The following is a 15,140-nucleotide window of genomic DNA, read 5'->3' as shown; positions in this document are numbered from 1 at the left end:
TTTTTTTAAGTTTCTGCTCAAATGTCATTTTACAAAGAAAGACTTTCCTAACTAATGGAAAATATAGAACTTTTCCTTTGTTAAGAACTATCTCTTTACATTAATTCACTTTTATAGCATTTACTAAATACCCCCATCCCAGCAACCCCTTATTAAAATGTTACCTCCATGAGACAGGGAATTGTTTCCTGCTACTGAACTGAACTGAACTGATGAACACACAGACTGTAATAGTATCTGACAAACAGCAGATTCTCAATACATACTTATTAAACAAACAAACAAACAAACCAGTAAGTGATTATCACAATGTGGTATAATAATCATCTGACACTAAACATCCTTGGCTGAGGACAAGGATCAAGTCTTTTTATCCATATGCACCCAAAACTCAGCACTTACCTGAAAGATAATAATTGCTCAGTAATATTTGTCAAACAAGCGAGCGCATTTCCTCCTGAAAATTAAGTCCTTTCTATGACCTGTTAAGGGGCTTCTGTCATAGCTCAGTTGGTAAAGAATCTGCCGGCAATGCAGGAGACCCGGGTTCGATTCCTGGGTGGGGTAGATCCTCTGGGGAAGTAAATGGCAACCCACTCCAGTATTCTTGCCTGGAGAATCCCATAGACAGAGGAACCTGGCAGGCTACAGTCCATGGGATCGCAAAAGTCAGACATGACCTAGTGACTAAACCCCCACTACCACATGGCATGTTAATAACTAGCAGATTTAAAAGCCATGCCTCTAAATCTGATAGGCTGGTGAAAGTTTGCCATTTTGTTCAAGAGAGCACTGTTGACTCTCTCCCACACACAAAAAAACCCTAACATATTTCAAAGGCACTGCCATTAAGAAGGATATCATTTAAAAGATGAGAGAATATATGTCAACTGCCATTTGGCACAAAAAAAGGTATATTAAAATTTATGCTTCATGATGTGAAGAAAAATAATTGTACATTTTCATGGAACAAAAAGCAAGCAAATTCCCCTTAGCTATCATTTATCATTCATAAGTTTATATTCATGGCATATTGAACAACTGCTTAGGGAAATCATTGCTCAGTACCCTGTTTCTTGCATAACAACTGTATTTAAAAAAAAACAGAGAAACTTGTCAACAGAAAACCTGCATCTGATTTGAGCTTGTTTCTTTGCTGGATATATGTTTTATTTGCTAGATTCTGGGAGCTTTTATTGGTACTAGTGGAAAAAGTAATCCTGGCCAATTATACCTTAAAATTGACACAAGACAATATAAAAGGCAATAATCAGTCAAACCCATGTAAGCAATCATCATCTGACAACCTTTGAGTTAACATAAAGAGCATCCACCACGGAGCACTGGATACCAGTTAGCCTTTGTTCAAACCCAGGGTTCGTGCCAAAGAACAAAGTTTCTCGTTTGTCCCAGCTAGAGATATTTAAGAAAATTCAGACAGTAGAAAAAATCAGTTCAGGGAAATTGTACCCCTGTAATAAAGGATGCATGCATGCATATATGCTAAGTCACTTCAGTTATGTCTGACTCTTTGCAACCTTATGGACTGTAACCTGCCAGGCTCCTATTGAACCCGCATCTCTTACGTCTCTTGTATTGGCAGGCAAGTTCTTTACCCTTAATGCCACCTGGGAAGCCCCGTAATAAAGGATAAGGGCCAGGAATAAAGAAGTAAAAAACAAGGGAAAGGAAAATGGTCTCCCAGAAAGCTGACAAATGGGAAAAGAAAAAAAAAAAAATCCTTTGGTGAAAATTTACATCTAATACTTCAGTCTCCAACTGAGATGGAGTAATAGGAACTAGATATAGTCTTCTACTGAAACAACCAAAAATCTGAATAAAATATATGGAACAATAGTTTTTAATACAATGGACATGAGACACCAAAGGACAGTGATCCCCGAGAGATGAGATACACATGGGGTATCTCAGTTTTCTGCCCTGAAAGACAGTCCAGGCCATAGAGCCCTGAGAGGAAGCCCGGATGGAGTCCAGCAGACTCCTTGAGTTGAGGAAATAGAGTTGGGGGTCTGGGGAGATCAAGGAAGCTTACAGGAGCAGAGAGGATAGAGTTAAAAGAGAAAGAACTGCACAGGTCTGCAGAAGGTCTACCTTGAGTATTTAGGAGAAGACTGATCAGTGCAGGCATGTGAGGAAACTACATGAGTATGGGGCGAGGGGTGGGGGCAGGGGTGGGCAGGAATCACCCTGAAGGATTAGAAGAAACAGTGTCTGGAACTCACACAAGACCTGCTCCCAACAGTCAGACTGGAAATCCTCCTCATAATTCATGGGATATTAAGTACAGAAGGGTTTTGCCTCAGTATTGGGACAAAATATTTACGTACCTAACAACTGATCTTCAAAATGAATCTAAGTCAGATGGGCTGGAAAGAGTATGGTGCTTGGAGACCTAGAGACTTAAATCTGAATATTAGCCATACCACTGCTAATTTTATGATCCAGGGCAAGTGATAAAACCTCTCCTGAGCATCATTACTTTACCTATACTAATGACAACCACAAACCTACCTATTTTAAGAATTTAGGAGGATTTGTCTCAACACTTAGCATGTCTGATAAAGAGCAGGATCTCAGAATTGGTTGTTCTCCCTTCCTTTTGCAGTATCTATTGTAGCATTCCTTCTAAAATAAGAGGTTCACCATCATAAATAAAATCTGGCATTTCCTCCCAGAATTTAAAGAGGCTTTTCTCCTAAAAGTCTTTAAAGTATTGGTCACCTTTGGACCAGTCTTGTTTTGTTTAAATTTTATGGGCAGCCTCCTGCTGAGATAAGAGGCAAGTGGACTAGTAGGGGGTAGCTTTGTTGCCATAAATGCTAAAGGCACTGGATTTATTCCCTGACTTGAAATGAACTGTTCCCTGGTGGCTTAGACAGTAAAAAATCTGCCCACAATTCAAAGACCCGGGTTCAATCCCTGGGCCAGGAAGATTCCCTGGAGTAAGAAATGGCTACCCACTCCATATTCTTGCCTGGAGAATCCCATGGACAGAGGAGCCTGGTGGGCTATAGTTCATGGGGTCACAGAGTCCAACATGACTGAAGTGAATTAGCATGTCATCTGCATAGGTTATAGAACATCATACTTATGCAGAAAAAAAATACTTTTCAGTACTGAATTCAAATTTTTCTTCCACATTGTCAAACAGCTATCTATGTAGAAAATGAAAAATAGCCATTATTATGAATGACTTACAAAAGTAGTCATGATAGTCCTTTCTTAAACAAAAGTCAAATACATTCACTGGGAAATTATTTAAAAAAAAAAAAAGCAACAACAGAGAGCTCCAGCTTCCCGTGCAAATTTCCTTTTACCATTAACTTTCACAATAAGGAAACTGCTAACTGAAATAAACTCTGATTTTTCACTGATTTAAAGTCTACATAAGATTTCATCTCATCAAGACAAATTAAGATTGCCAAATATTACTAAAATGCAAATTCTGAACCAAAAATATCTATGGGCTGTTATTATGTTTAGCTCAGTATTTCACAATTAATAATTCCTGATTCAGTAATATACAGATGAATCAGTGATTTGTGAAAATTTTTTGAGGCTTTGCAACATGGCCTATCAGGTATTTAATTCTAAGAGTGAAATACAGCCATTGCTCAATTTTTTTTTTTAAAGACAGTATTAGGTACACATATTAGTGCTATTTAATACTACATACAATACTAACCTCACACTAATATCAACTGGTAGTACAATTTAAAAAAAATTAGGTTTAAGGTTTAGGGTGGAGAAGGAAATGGCAACCCACTCCAGTACTCTTGCCTGGAAAATCGCATGGACGGAGGAGCCTGGGAGGCTACAGTCCGTGGCATCGCAAAGAGTCGGACACGACCGAGCGACTTCACTTCACTTTAAGGTTCAGGGAGTGTTGTGGCAATGGAAATAGCAAAATGAGGGCGGGCAGGGATTGTAATGCAAAGTTTCAGGAATGTGTTGGGAATTCTTCAAGGTTTTGAGGGTGGAAGGTTAAAAAACTCAGAGAGGATGTGGTAGGACATTTCAGCAGCAGGATTTATTCATATGATGGAGAGAAAATTTAGTGGCACCAGATTACAAAACACCTTGAAGTTTCTGCATACACACTAGTTACACTTTTCAGGTAGGGAAGTACCAATGACACTAAATTACAGATTCTTTTAAAATGACCTCTTTTATTGAGGAAAACAGGAGCCAGGAAGAGTGAAGGAGGAGTTAGGAGATGAATAAGTAGGCTCAACACCTTCTGGTGTTAATTTCTGAAATAAGAGATCTAAAAATGATGGCAATCATTTTCAGAGAAGCCATTAATAGGTCAGGAAAAAGATCAGAGAAAAGAATGATATTTTGCAACAATAAAAAGTTTAATTTGCACCTGGCTGCAAACAGTTTTTCAATAAAAATTTGAGAATATGAAGGAAAGAACCTCTAGAGTTGTTCAAATGATACTGTATTATTATGTGAGATGATTTGATAGCACTACGAAAAATATTAAGGCATTTTTCAAAAAGGCAAAAAAAGAAAATGCTTATATCTTCCCAAGGTTATTCCAATTTATTTTTCAGAAGACTTACTTTTAATTAAAACCTTAAAGAGGTCAATCTAGATAGTTCCCTATATATTGATAACTGTATTTATGGGTCTATATTCATATTTATCTTTATGTATATATACAGACTTTTAATTTTATTCAAGTATAATTGATCTACAATGTTAACTTCTGCTTTATAGCAAAGTGATTCAGTTACACACATATATGAGACAGGTAATTTTTTATAAATAAGTATGTGCTCAGTCGCTAAGTCATGTCCAACTCTTTGTGACCCCATGGCTGTAGCTCTCCAGGCTCCTCTGTTCATGGAATTTCCAGGCAAGACTATAGGTATATATGTATATGCTAAGTCACTTCAGTTGTGTCTGACTCCTTGCAACCCGATAGACCATAGCCCACCAGGCTATTCTGTCCATGGGATTCTCCAGGCAAGAATACTGAAGTGGGTTGCCATACTCTCCTCCAGGAGATCTTCCCAACCCAGGGATCGAACTCACATTTCCTATGTCTCCTGCATTGGCAAGAGGGTTCTTTACCACTAGCACCACCTGGGAAACCACTTAGATGTGTATGTATATATATACAAACACACACACACACACACACACATAATATATATATTTAAGCTATCTTTTAACATCCAGATTTCAATACTCCTCTTAGAGAAAACTCTATAAATATGTGTTGCATTCAGTAGAATTTTAAACTTTCAACATTCTTTCCTATTCCCCCCTTTTTCTTTCTTTTGGGGCATATGTGGTATTACAGATTCCCATGCTAGATTTCTCTGAAACCAATTACAAAGTTACATTATTTCCGTGCTGGATCATCAGGCCTGTGTTGGGTCAGAGTTGTTTCCAAACATATCAATTTACCATCTGTATCTCCACTTTCTGTCATGATGCCCTACACCCAGCCCCAGACTATTACATAAGAAGTTTTGCTGTTTCCCACTCACCCACCAGCAATAATGGCTACAGCTTCCTCACAGCAGCCACTGGACTTGAACACCGACTCCCTCTCACCACTCCCATTTAAAATGTCCATTTAGTGATTCAACACTCCTCTCCGATATTATTAAGCTCTTCGTTCTTCTCACCCTCATGTTACAGTTTTACAAACTAAAGTGAAGTAACTCAGTCGTGTCCGACTCTTTGCAACCCCATGGACTGTAGCCGACCAGGCTCCTTGGTCCATGGGATTTTCCAGGCATGAATACTGGAGTGGGTTGCCGTTTCCTTCTCCAGGGGATCTCCCCGACCCAGGGATCGAACCCGGATCTCCCACATTGTAGGCAGACGCTTTACTGTCTGAGCTACAAATTTGCATAATTCATACCACATATGAGGTTTGTCTGTTTTAGAATCACTTAACAGAACACACACATATGATTCCAATTTCTTGCTCTGCTTTCCATATCACCAAACTGACAGTTTAAAGGCCAAGAGAAAAGCTAGTTAAATACTATAGTCTCCCCTACCCAGAGTTTATTCATCTCAATTATTATTATTTCAAAGGACTCATATATAAAGAGATTCAATTCTCTTAACTATTCAAAACCTGGAGCTAATAAAAGCACTCATTCTTACTGGCCAGCCATCATTCTGGAGAGGCAATGGCAGTCCATAAACCTTACTAATTATAGTACAATATTTGGCCACATGCAAGACCCCAGGGTGCTATTTATATTCTACTCCTCAGATCAAGTTCAAGGGTTTGAAGTTCAAGGGAAGGACAAGCAAGGCGGCACACTCAGACTTCACTGCTACAGACCATACCACAAAGCAAGTAAACACACCTCTGTTCAACTTATGACTTGACCCATGTGCATATCTTTAAAGGGAGTTTTCTGTAAGGGAAAAAAATTATTCCACTCATTTCCTCCCTACTCCAATCTCTGTTTTTCAAAAGTTTAAGAAGTAACTCTGCCCTCTCTCATGAGAAAGCCCCAATAACTAGTACAACTCAAGGGGGCATCCAGCTTAATTGCAAAGTGACACAGACATGGTAACAACAACCAAAAAAGGCTTTCCAAACACTTGACAATACTCAACTTATGCTATAAAATAGGAGGATTCGTTTCCATGGCTTATTTAGAATTTCACTTGCTTTCTCTCCCAGTGGTGTGCATACAATAACTACATCTTGCAAAACCAGTAATGTCTGTCAGAACCCGGAGGAGAGAGATCCCAGGGAAAGGAAATGTCAGCTATATCATCACCACCAGACCATGAGTCAATCCCTCGGACTGGAATCTGACCCAAACACCTGGGGAAAAGAGGAGTAATGAAAGCTGAATCGCAAATGAAGAGGAGAGCTGGTCAGGGAAGAGGAGGCAATGGTGGCTAGAGGGGCCGACCCTGCAGGAGCTCAGCCTGGAAGCTTCTCCTGATCCCCCGTGTGTGAGGTCTCGAGGCCGCTTAGGAAGCACTCCTCCAATGGGACCAATGAACAAATTAAAGCATTCAGGACGGGGACATTCAGAACTACCTCCATGCCTGGGCCAGGTAGCAAAATAATGACTCCCACATCCTGTTTAGGACTACAAAACCTTTAATTCCTCAGATAAGAGTTATTTAATATCACTTTCCAATTTCAAAATAACGAACTCTATCATTACACACCTTGATAAATCTCCATTTGTCTCTACCACAGCTGACCCCAGTTTCCAGAGAACACAATCTCCATTCTCCAAGTAATCCCAGCGTGAAACCCCTGATCAAAAACCACACAGAAGTCAGGACTGTATTAACTGTTAACTTAGAAAGAGAACCTGGATGTTCTTTTCTAAACTAGCCTCTGAACTTGAGAATTACTGAACAGTGACAACACATCTACAAAATAAAGAAATAAAAATGATTTATTTACCATTTCTTACAGAGAAAAAAGATTTTTCATGTAACATTAGATTTACCTGTCTCTACTCTCAAAGCAAGTCTAAATCATTCACTGCATTTTGAATTCACTTACATTTATTTAGAACTTTCCTTCCAAATATATTAAGGTTGATTTTTGAATAACAATAAAATAGGGCATATTTTCAGAGCCCTTGTACTTATTCCAAAAGAGATTAAAGTAATTTAAGCTACACACACACACAAATATAATGGGAATTTAAAATTTAATTTAATACAAAAATAAAATGTAAATTAAATAGAAGCAAAGGAAAATAAAGGCACGGAAGCAAGATAAAGCCAGGAGTAGGCCTGGTATCTAAAAGGTATCCCATGCATTTCCATACACTGCAAGATACAACAGATGGAACTAAACACCATATCAAACTCAGTACAAAAGATGGAGCTGGTGCTAAGCTCTTCCTAAAGGAAGGCAAAGAGGGAAATGTGATCACTGACAAGAATCTCGGGATCCAGGAGAGGAAAACGAAGAGACAGCAAAGGAGAAGTACAGGGAGATCTGATACTAAGATCAGAGAGAAGTCTTTCCTGACTATTGTGAGTCAAACTGTGCTCTGCTAGCTCTGGCTGGGAGCAAGGAAGGGGCAGGTGGGAAAGGAACGCGGCAGGTGAGATGAATCCCCAGTCCTTCGATGCGGCTGCCTCAAGAAGAGCAGCTCTGGGTGTTTTTACATAATTGGCCTTTGTGCAAGAAGTTGTTGGTGGGAGGGAGAAGATAGGTGGCTCTACTTTAAATAATAAATTTATGACCACTGATAGAGTCAGGTCCACAAGATGAGCCACTGGGGAACAGGAGAACAAATGAGGATTTCTGTGTGTGTGTATGATATGATATATATATAATATATAATAATTTTTTACCTTAAAAATAAAGGACTTTAAAAAACTAGGAAGGGAATTATAATATGACCCAACAATCCCACTACTGGACATATGCCCTGAGAAAAGCATAACTGAAAGAGATACATGTACCCCAATGTTCATTGCAGCACTTTTTACAATAGCTAGGACATGGAAGTAACCTAGATGTCCATCAACAGATGAATGGATAATGAAGTCGTGGTACATATATACAACAGAATATTAGTCAGCTATTAAAAAAAAAAACTCAGTCGAGTCAGTCCTAATGAGGTAGATGAACCTAAAGCCTATTATACAGAGTGAAGTCAGTCAGAAAAAGCGAGACAAATATTGCATATAAACACATGTGTACGGAATCTAGAAAGACGGTGCTGATGAACCTATTTGCAGGGCAGAAATGGAGACCAGACCCAGAGAACAGACTTGTGGACAGAGTGGTAGAAGAAGAGGGTGGGATAAACTGAGAGGATGGTATGGAAACACACACTACCATGTGTAAAATGGAAACCAAGCGGGAATTTGCTCTGTGACACAGGAAGCTCACCCCAGTGTTCTGTGACAACCTAGAAGGATGGGGTAGGGCGGGAAACGGGAAGGGGGTTCAGGAGAGAGGGGACATATGTATACCTGTGGTCGATTCATGTTGATGCATGGCAGAAACCAACACAATACTGTAAAGCAATTACCCTCCAATTTAAAAAAAAATGCAATCCAAAAATAAAAAAAATAAAGGAAGCTCTCCTAAAGTCTCATATTTGAGCTTTCCCTGGTACATTCCCTAAATCACATGCTACTGGAACTGTGAAGTGTGGCATGAGAAAGGGGGTTTGCCCAGAGGAAAGAATCCACACAGTTTTTTGTTCCCAGCATATGGTGAAAACTGCACAGCACCTGGGCCTGGCTAAGTAGATTTATAAATAAGATTACATCAGTTTAACTGAACTCATTTACAAATGTGCAAGTGGCTTAAAAAGATTCCTGCAAAGAAAACATGGATTAAGGTTAGTACTAATATAAGCCCATGCAAACAGATAGAAAATGGTAAAAATGGACCTTTCTATGGATTTAGCTTAATCAGCCATATGTTATAGGTAGAAATTGAAAATCCAATCAGATCTGAAAATAAGAGGGCAAAATCAAATTATGTAACACAGGCTGTAATCAGTATTTATAAACTAACCTTCAAATATCTATATCAAAAGAAGTAAGCTTAGGTTAAAAATAATGAAGCATATTTAATCACATTGCTATCACTAGAATTATATGAATCTGTTCCCTGATTAAAAAGACTTTATAATACTGATAATAAATAACAGTTTATCTTATAAAATATGTTTTTGGAAGAGCTTTATGTTATGCTTAATAAGAGTATATAGTACATAGATATAATTTGTAAATAAAAACACATATCCTGTGCATGCAGACATCAATTTTCTATTAGTGGAATTTCACTAATATAGAAGATACTGTATGAATTATATTCAACAGAAATGTTTGAAAAGCGTTTGGATAGATCCTTGGCGAGAAAGAAGTCCAGTAGCAGTAACAGCACCTTATCTTTGCATTCCCCCTTCTTATTCCTCTATCTTCACCTCTACCATGGCAAACGTTATTATATAATACATGGTCTAGGCAATTTGTTTGTTTTTAATATATCATTAAAATCTCTGTTATAAAGAACAGCAAGCATCACCTCCTCTACTGCTGGAGGTTTCAAAAGCAGTATGAAGTGATAACAATGTTATATGCCTAAATTATTTTCGTAGTATGAATTACCCTAGCCTAATTCACATTAAATTTCATTTATGACCTTTCATCTAAGCCACGCTGCTTGATTAGAATCTCTGGTATGTCTTTCCAACCCTTTCAAATGCTTACTGTCCTGAATGGGGTTCCATAAACTAAATTTGTCACCTGATCCCTGTTTCATTAACTCAATCATGAACATAGTCAATATTGAGTCCCTTGGGCAAAGGCCTCATGTAACCAATTCTCAAAGCTTCAGTCAGGCAAGAGCCTTGATTATAGGCTTGTCTGCTGTCTCAGAGGAAACAGGGGCAGATAATGAGCATGAAGACAATAGAGTAAAGCAGGAGAGAAGAACGGGGGAGAGGAGAAAATGAAAAAGGCGAACTCTAGAAGTGGGCTCCGTGGGGATACACTGACAAAGGTCAAAGCCTGATTCCTCTTCCTCTTCCCACATTTCCGAGGCTCCCACTATAAAACTGGGAAATGAAAGTGAGGAGCTCTGCTTCAGACAGGAGAGAAAGCTCTTCCTAAGTCACAGGTTAAAACTGAAAGAAAAGCTGATTTGGGTGAAAGATGAAACTATAACCTGAGGACATCAGGGGTTACCTCATCTACTCAGAATCTGAAATTTAGATTCAGAAGTTGGACCTTCTTTGGAACCACTCATGACATTCTTAGGCAAATCAAATCACAGTAATATTCTTATATACATGTGACAATTTCACAATCACAAAATTATACTACATTTCAGAATTTTTTCACTTCAGTGAAAACCATCCTGACCAAACTTAGGAATCTATTCTCTTTCACATATCAAGTCAAGATGTGATGATAACAAGCATCTTGCATTTACCTTCAATTTCATTTAACAGCAAAAATGATATACAATTATTTTATCAACTCATGATATAATTCTAGACATGCAGCCCTGACTAATCAACCCTGTTTCCTTAAAGAAGTCCCCACACTGGATTTATCAGCAACAGCTGACTCAAGCAAGGATTTTTTGATTAATATAAAAATTAATTTAAGATAAACATGGACATATCCAAAGGAAAAGGATGAAAGCTATGGGATACAGACACAGTTACACAGATGAAGATATGAACACTTTTGCACGGCTGTGTCCAAAACTTTGAGAAATCCTCCTTTTCAGACACTTGGATTTATAATACTAAACTCCCTCGCAGTGCACTGCAGACAACCACTCGCAACTACTGCGGTCAAGGTCTACACCAACTCAGAAGAAAGAGAATATATTTAAGAAGTTAATAAATTTTTTTCTTGAAAATTAAAATTAAGAATTTCTTTAACTTTTAAGAGAAAGCCTTAGTTGTAACAGAAAGAATTAAGCTCATTTCCAAGGTGGTGACTAAAAGGAGCACCACATTCAATTCAGCAGCTTCACAGGCTTGACATCAAGCCCATGTAGCAGGTTTCACGGTTAGGCAGAGAGAAAACACAAGTGCCAAGGACTGCCAACTCCAACAGAGAGACGACTTAATCTCCAACTCCTTCAAGGAGAATTACAGAGATAAAGAATAAAACAGTTTTCCTCCATGATTTTTAAGCCATTTAAAGGTTAAATGTACGATCTAAAAGGAAAAGAATGGCCCGAATTCACAAGGTTATGAGGTAATTGAAATGATAATCTCTTATGTCCTACTTTACCACTTGTTCTCTCTTTTGCATTCCTTCATTTCACACGCAGAGATACTTTCCAATATAAAAGGGAAAGGATGGAGTTAAAAACTGCTCACCTCCCCCAACCCATCTGTGCATGACTTTCCTACAAAGACAAGATCACACACATGTACATCACCATTTCCAATAATCACCACTTTGGGTGGGTGTGTACAGCCCCTGGAGAGAAGGGATCACGGTGCACCCTCTGAAAAACAGCTGCATGACGTCCCAGCTGGCCTCCCCAGCACCTAGAGGAATGCAGACACGGGTCACACCACAGGCAGTGGCAGAATTAAGCCACAGAGACATTCACAGTCACAGAGGGACTGAGAGCCACACTAGAAAAGACTGTCCCAAAGTGCCAGGCTTCTGGTTCATGAGGTAGCTCAAGACAGATGCCCAGAAGCCAGGGTGCACACAAGGCTTTTCCTTCAAGGGAGCTTACTTAGCCCTGGGCCTGCTACACACCAGCCTTGCAGTCATCACCTGCTATCCCACCATCTATTCACTATCCCATCCTTCCACGTGATACTGAATGGGGGCCAGCACACACAGCAAAGTCTAAGTTCTCTCTGGCCACTTAAAATGTCTTCAAGATAAACACACCAAAGTTTTGCTTTAAAAAGAATTATCAGTGTAACTGTGATTTGTAGTAGCCTTTCCCAAATTTTATTTTGTGGAAATAATTTCTCTGGGAAGATGTTAATAATGTTCCATACACACACACACACACACACACACACACACACACACACACACACACACACACACACACACACACACACACACACACACACACACACACACACACACACACACACACACACACACACACACACACACACACACACACACACACACACACACACGTGTATACAGTTTTTTTAAATGTTAAGAGATTCTTTTGCTGGAGAGCTTCCCAGTGTCTTTGTTATGATAACCTTCACTGGGAATTTCCCAGGGAAGAATAAAGTGGTGATAGTGGCATTGATGGAAATGTTTACTGAGTGCTTTAACAGAAGCCAGAGCAGCAGCATCTAATTTTTTTTAACATAAATTAGCTTATTTAATTCTCAAAACACACTTATGAGTAAGTAAAATTGTACAGTATAAAGACAAGGAAACAGACTCAGAGAGTTCATTATAACACAACTAGGAAGGAGCAGATCAGAAATCTGAACCCAGACCTGGCTGAAGAGTACCGCTTCCATCCATCCATTCATTCATTCATTCACTCACACAGTGAGCTAGGAAGTATTTACTGTTGGTAAATACTAGTTAGGATACTCCTAATATGTATTTCTCTCCAATAATAACATTGATAATTATGACATCTATCCTCCTACCAACCTCATATTTTTGTAAATGTCCAACTTGCATGAAAAAGCTTGAAAAAAAAAGACTCAATGAATATCCACTCCACCTGTGAAATTCACTTTGTGTAAAGCAAAGTAAGTTTCAAAGAGGAAAAGAAAATAATGGAATCAAGGAAGTGGGAAAATGCATTACAAACATTCATAAGATCTTCTGAAGGGGCAGTTCTGTCTCCAATAAAAGCAAGGCTAATTTTTCAAATCTTATATTTTATACCAAAGTAAAGGCAGTTGTCAATACGTGAATGAATATTCAGCTCCTTAATCAGCACCTCTTTATGAATACATTGTCAGGATCATTAAGATGTGCTAACATACCTTTATTGCTGCTCTATCCCTAGCACCAAAAACGGTGATACCTCGAGCTGACATTAAACAATTCTATTTGAAAACACGTGCATAAACAGAAGTATACATCCTGTGAGTTTTACTGTGTCCTCCCTGATGGGACCACAGTGCTTATCGTCTTGACCTCTTGCATATACTCAGGTGCTGCTGGACATTTCCACACGGATGCTCCCCCCTCCTCCCTCCCCACAAAGGATAGAGAAGCTATAAGCAGAAAACTCAGTAATAATGAGAGCCCACCTCAAAGTCACGAAGTATGAAAAATTCCCCAGTTTAAAATAAATCACCATTAAGCAAAAACATCTACAAAACCTTCCACTCTGACGAAAATGGAAAAGACTCTCTTGAAACTGAAAGCTACGGTTCTAGAAAGGCCTCGAGAATACTTAGTCTGCATTTACTACCTGCCAGCCTTTCTCCACAACCTCCTATCCCCTTTCACTCCTGCGTGATACAATCATAAAAATGAAAAGCATTAGCCAGTGGGACGCTTAAGATCTCATCACATCTTATCTTCTACTTGATGCTCTCTGTATCTCACTTGAACCCTCCCAAAGATGAACAGACAATGAACACAGACTCTGCTCCTGTTCTACAATTTTGCCAGGGTAGGGTTGGGAGACTTACATTATAATGTGAGCATATCTTGATTTGCTTGTTTTGGCCAGGCCGCATGGCTTGCAGGATCTTAGTTCCCCAACTGGGGATTGAACCCGGGTCCCAGCAGTGAAAGTGCTGAGTCCTAACCACTGGACTGTCATGGAATTCCCGTTGTAAGCAGAAAAGAGGATTATTGAGAAGGACATGGGTGGGCATCCAAAATCTCGTTCTTTCCTTTTTTTTTCCAAAGAGGAAGGGGTTATCTTTGACAGTTCCCCATACTGTGAATTCTCCCTTGTGAACAGAAGGTATAGCCATGAGAACAGGCTCTATCACTCACATGTGAGATTTGATTTGGCAGTGAACTATGTGAGAAAAGAGCCAGGCCCAGGACACCCTCAGAGCTGGCACAGGTGATGGCAGAGGTATGAGGGCTGGAGTCACATGTGGCAGCTTCGTGGGTCACGGCAGAGGCGGTGTGGTTCGGAGGCTGGCGGCAATGGCAGCCTGCTTGTCAGGCTAGTCCCGTGGGGTGGTTCTAGGAAATGTTCATGGAAATGTAGCCTGGAGCGTGTTTCTGCATCTTTTCAGAGAGTCTGTAAGCCAGCTAATATCCCATAACAAATCCCATTTAAACCAGCTGGGGCGGATTCTATTATCTGCATCAGAGAACTCTAGCAGATGCAGAACTCTGTGCAAATGAAAGGTTTTGAAGCTGCAAAATATCCCAGTAAGTGGAGCAAAAATTTCATAAGCCAGTTCCACACCACTTACCACAGCTCCATCGACATGAGAGCTTGTAAGGACACTAAGCCAGTCTCTCTTTTGCTTATGATTCTTTCAATCCAAAAAAGTAATACAGCTTTCTCTCTTGGTGAGAAAACAGGTGTCTTGTCTTGTTAGACAAGCTCCTATGATGACGGGGGACTGTCAATTACAAGAAGGCAGCTGGTACGGGCTGAACTGTCACAAAATAGAGCTTCTGGCCAAAGATCCAAAAATAAATAAATAAATAAAAGGTCCATGGCACTCCCACGTGAT

General features: G+C 39.4%; 1 protein-coding gene across 3 annotated transcripts in view; it reads right to left on the bottom strand.

Moving 5' to 3' along the window:
• The window catches only part of DOCK4 (dedicator of cytokinesis 4), a 473,136-nt gene that overhangs the window by 315,338 nt on the left and 142,658 nt on the right, over positions 1 to 15,140 (bottom strand). The window lies entirely within an intron of this gene.

Source organism: Cervus elaphus, chromosome 18, assembly GCF_910594005.1.
Source record: "Cervus elaphus chromosome 18, mCerEla1.1, whole genome shotgun sequence".
Taxonomy (NCBI): Eukaryota; Metazoa; Chordata; class Mammalia; order Artiodactyla; family Cervidae; genus Cervus; species Cervus elaphus.
This window is presented reverse-complemented; position numbering and strand designations above follow the sequence as displayed.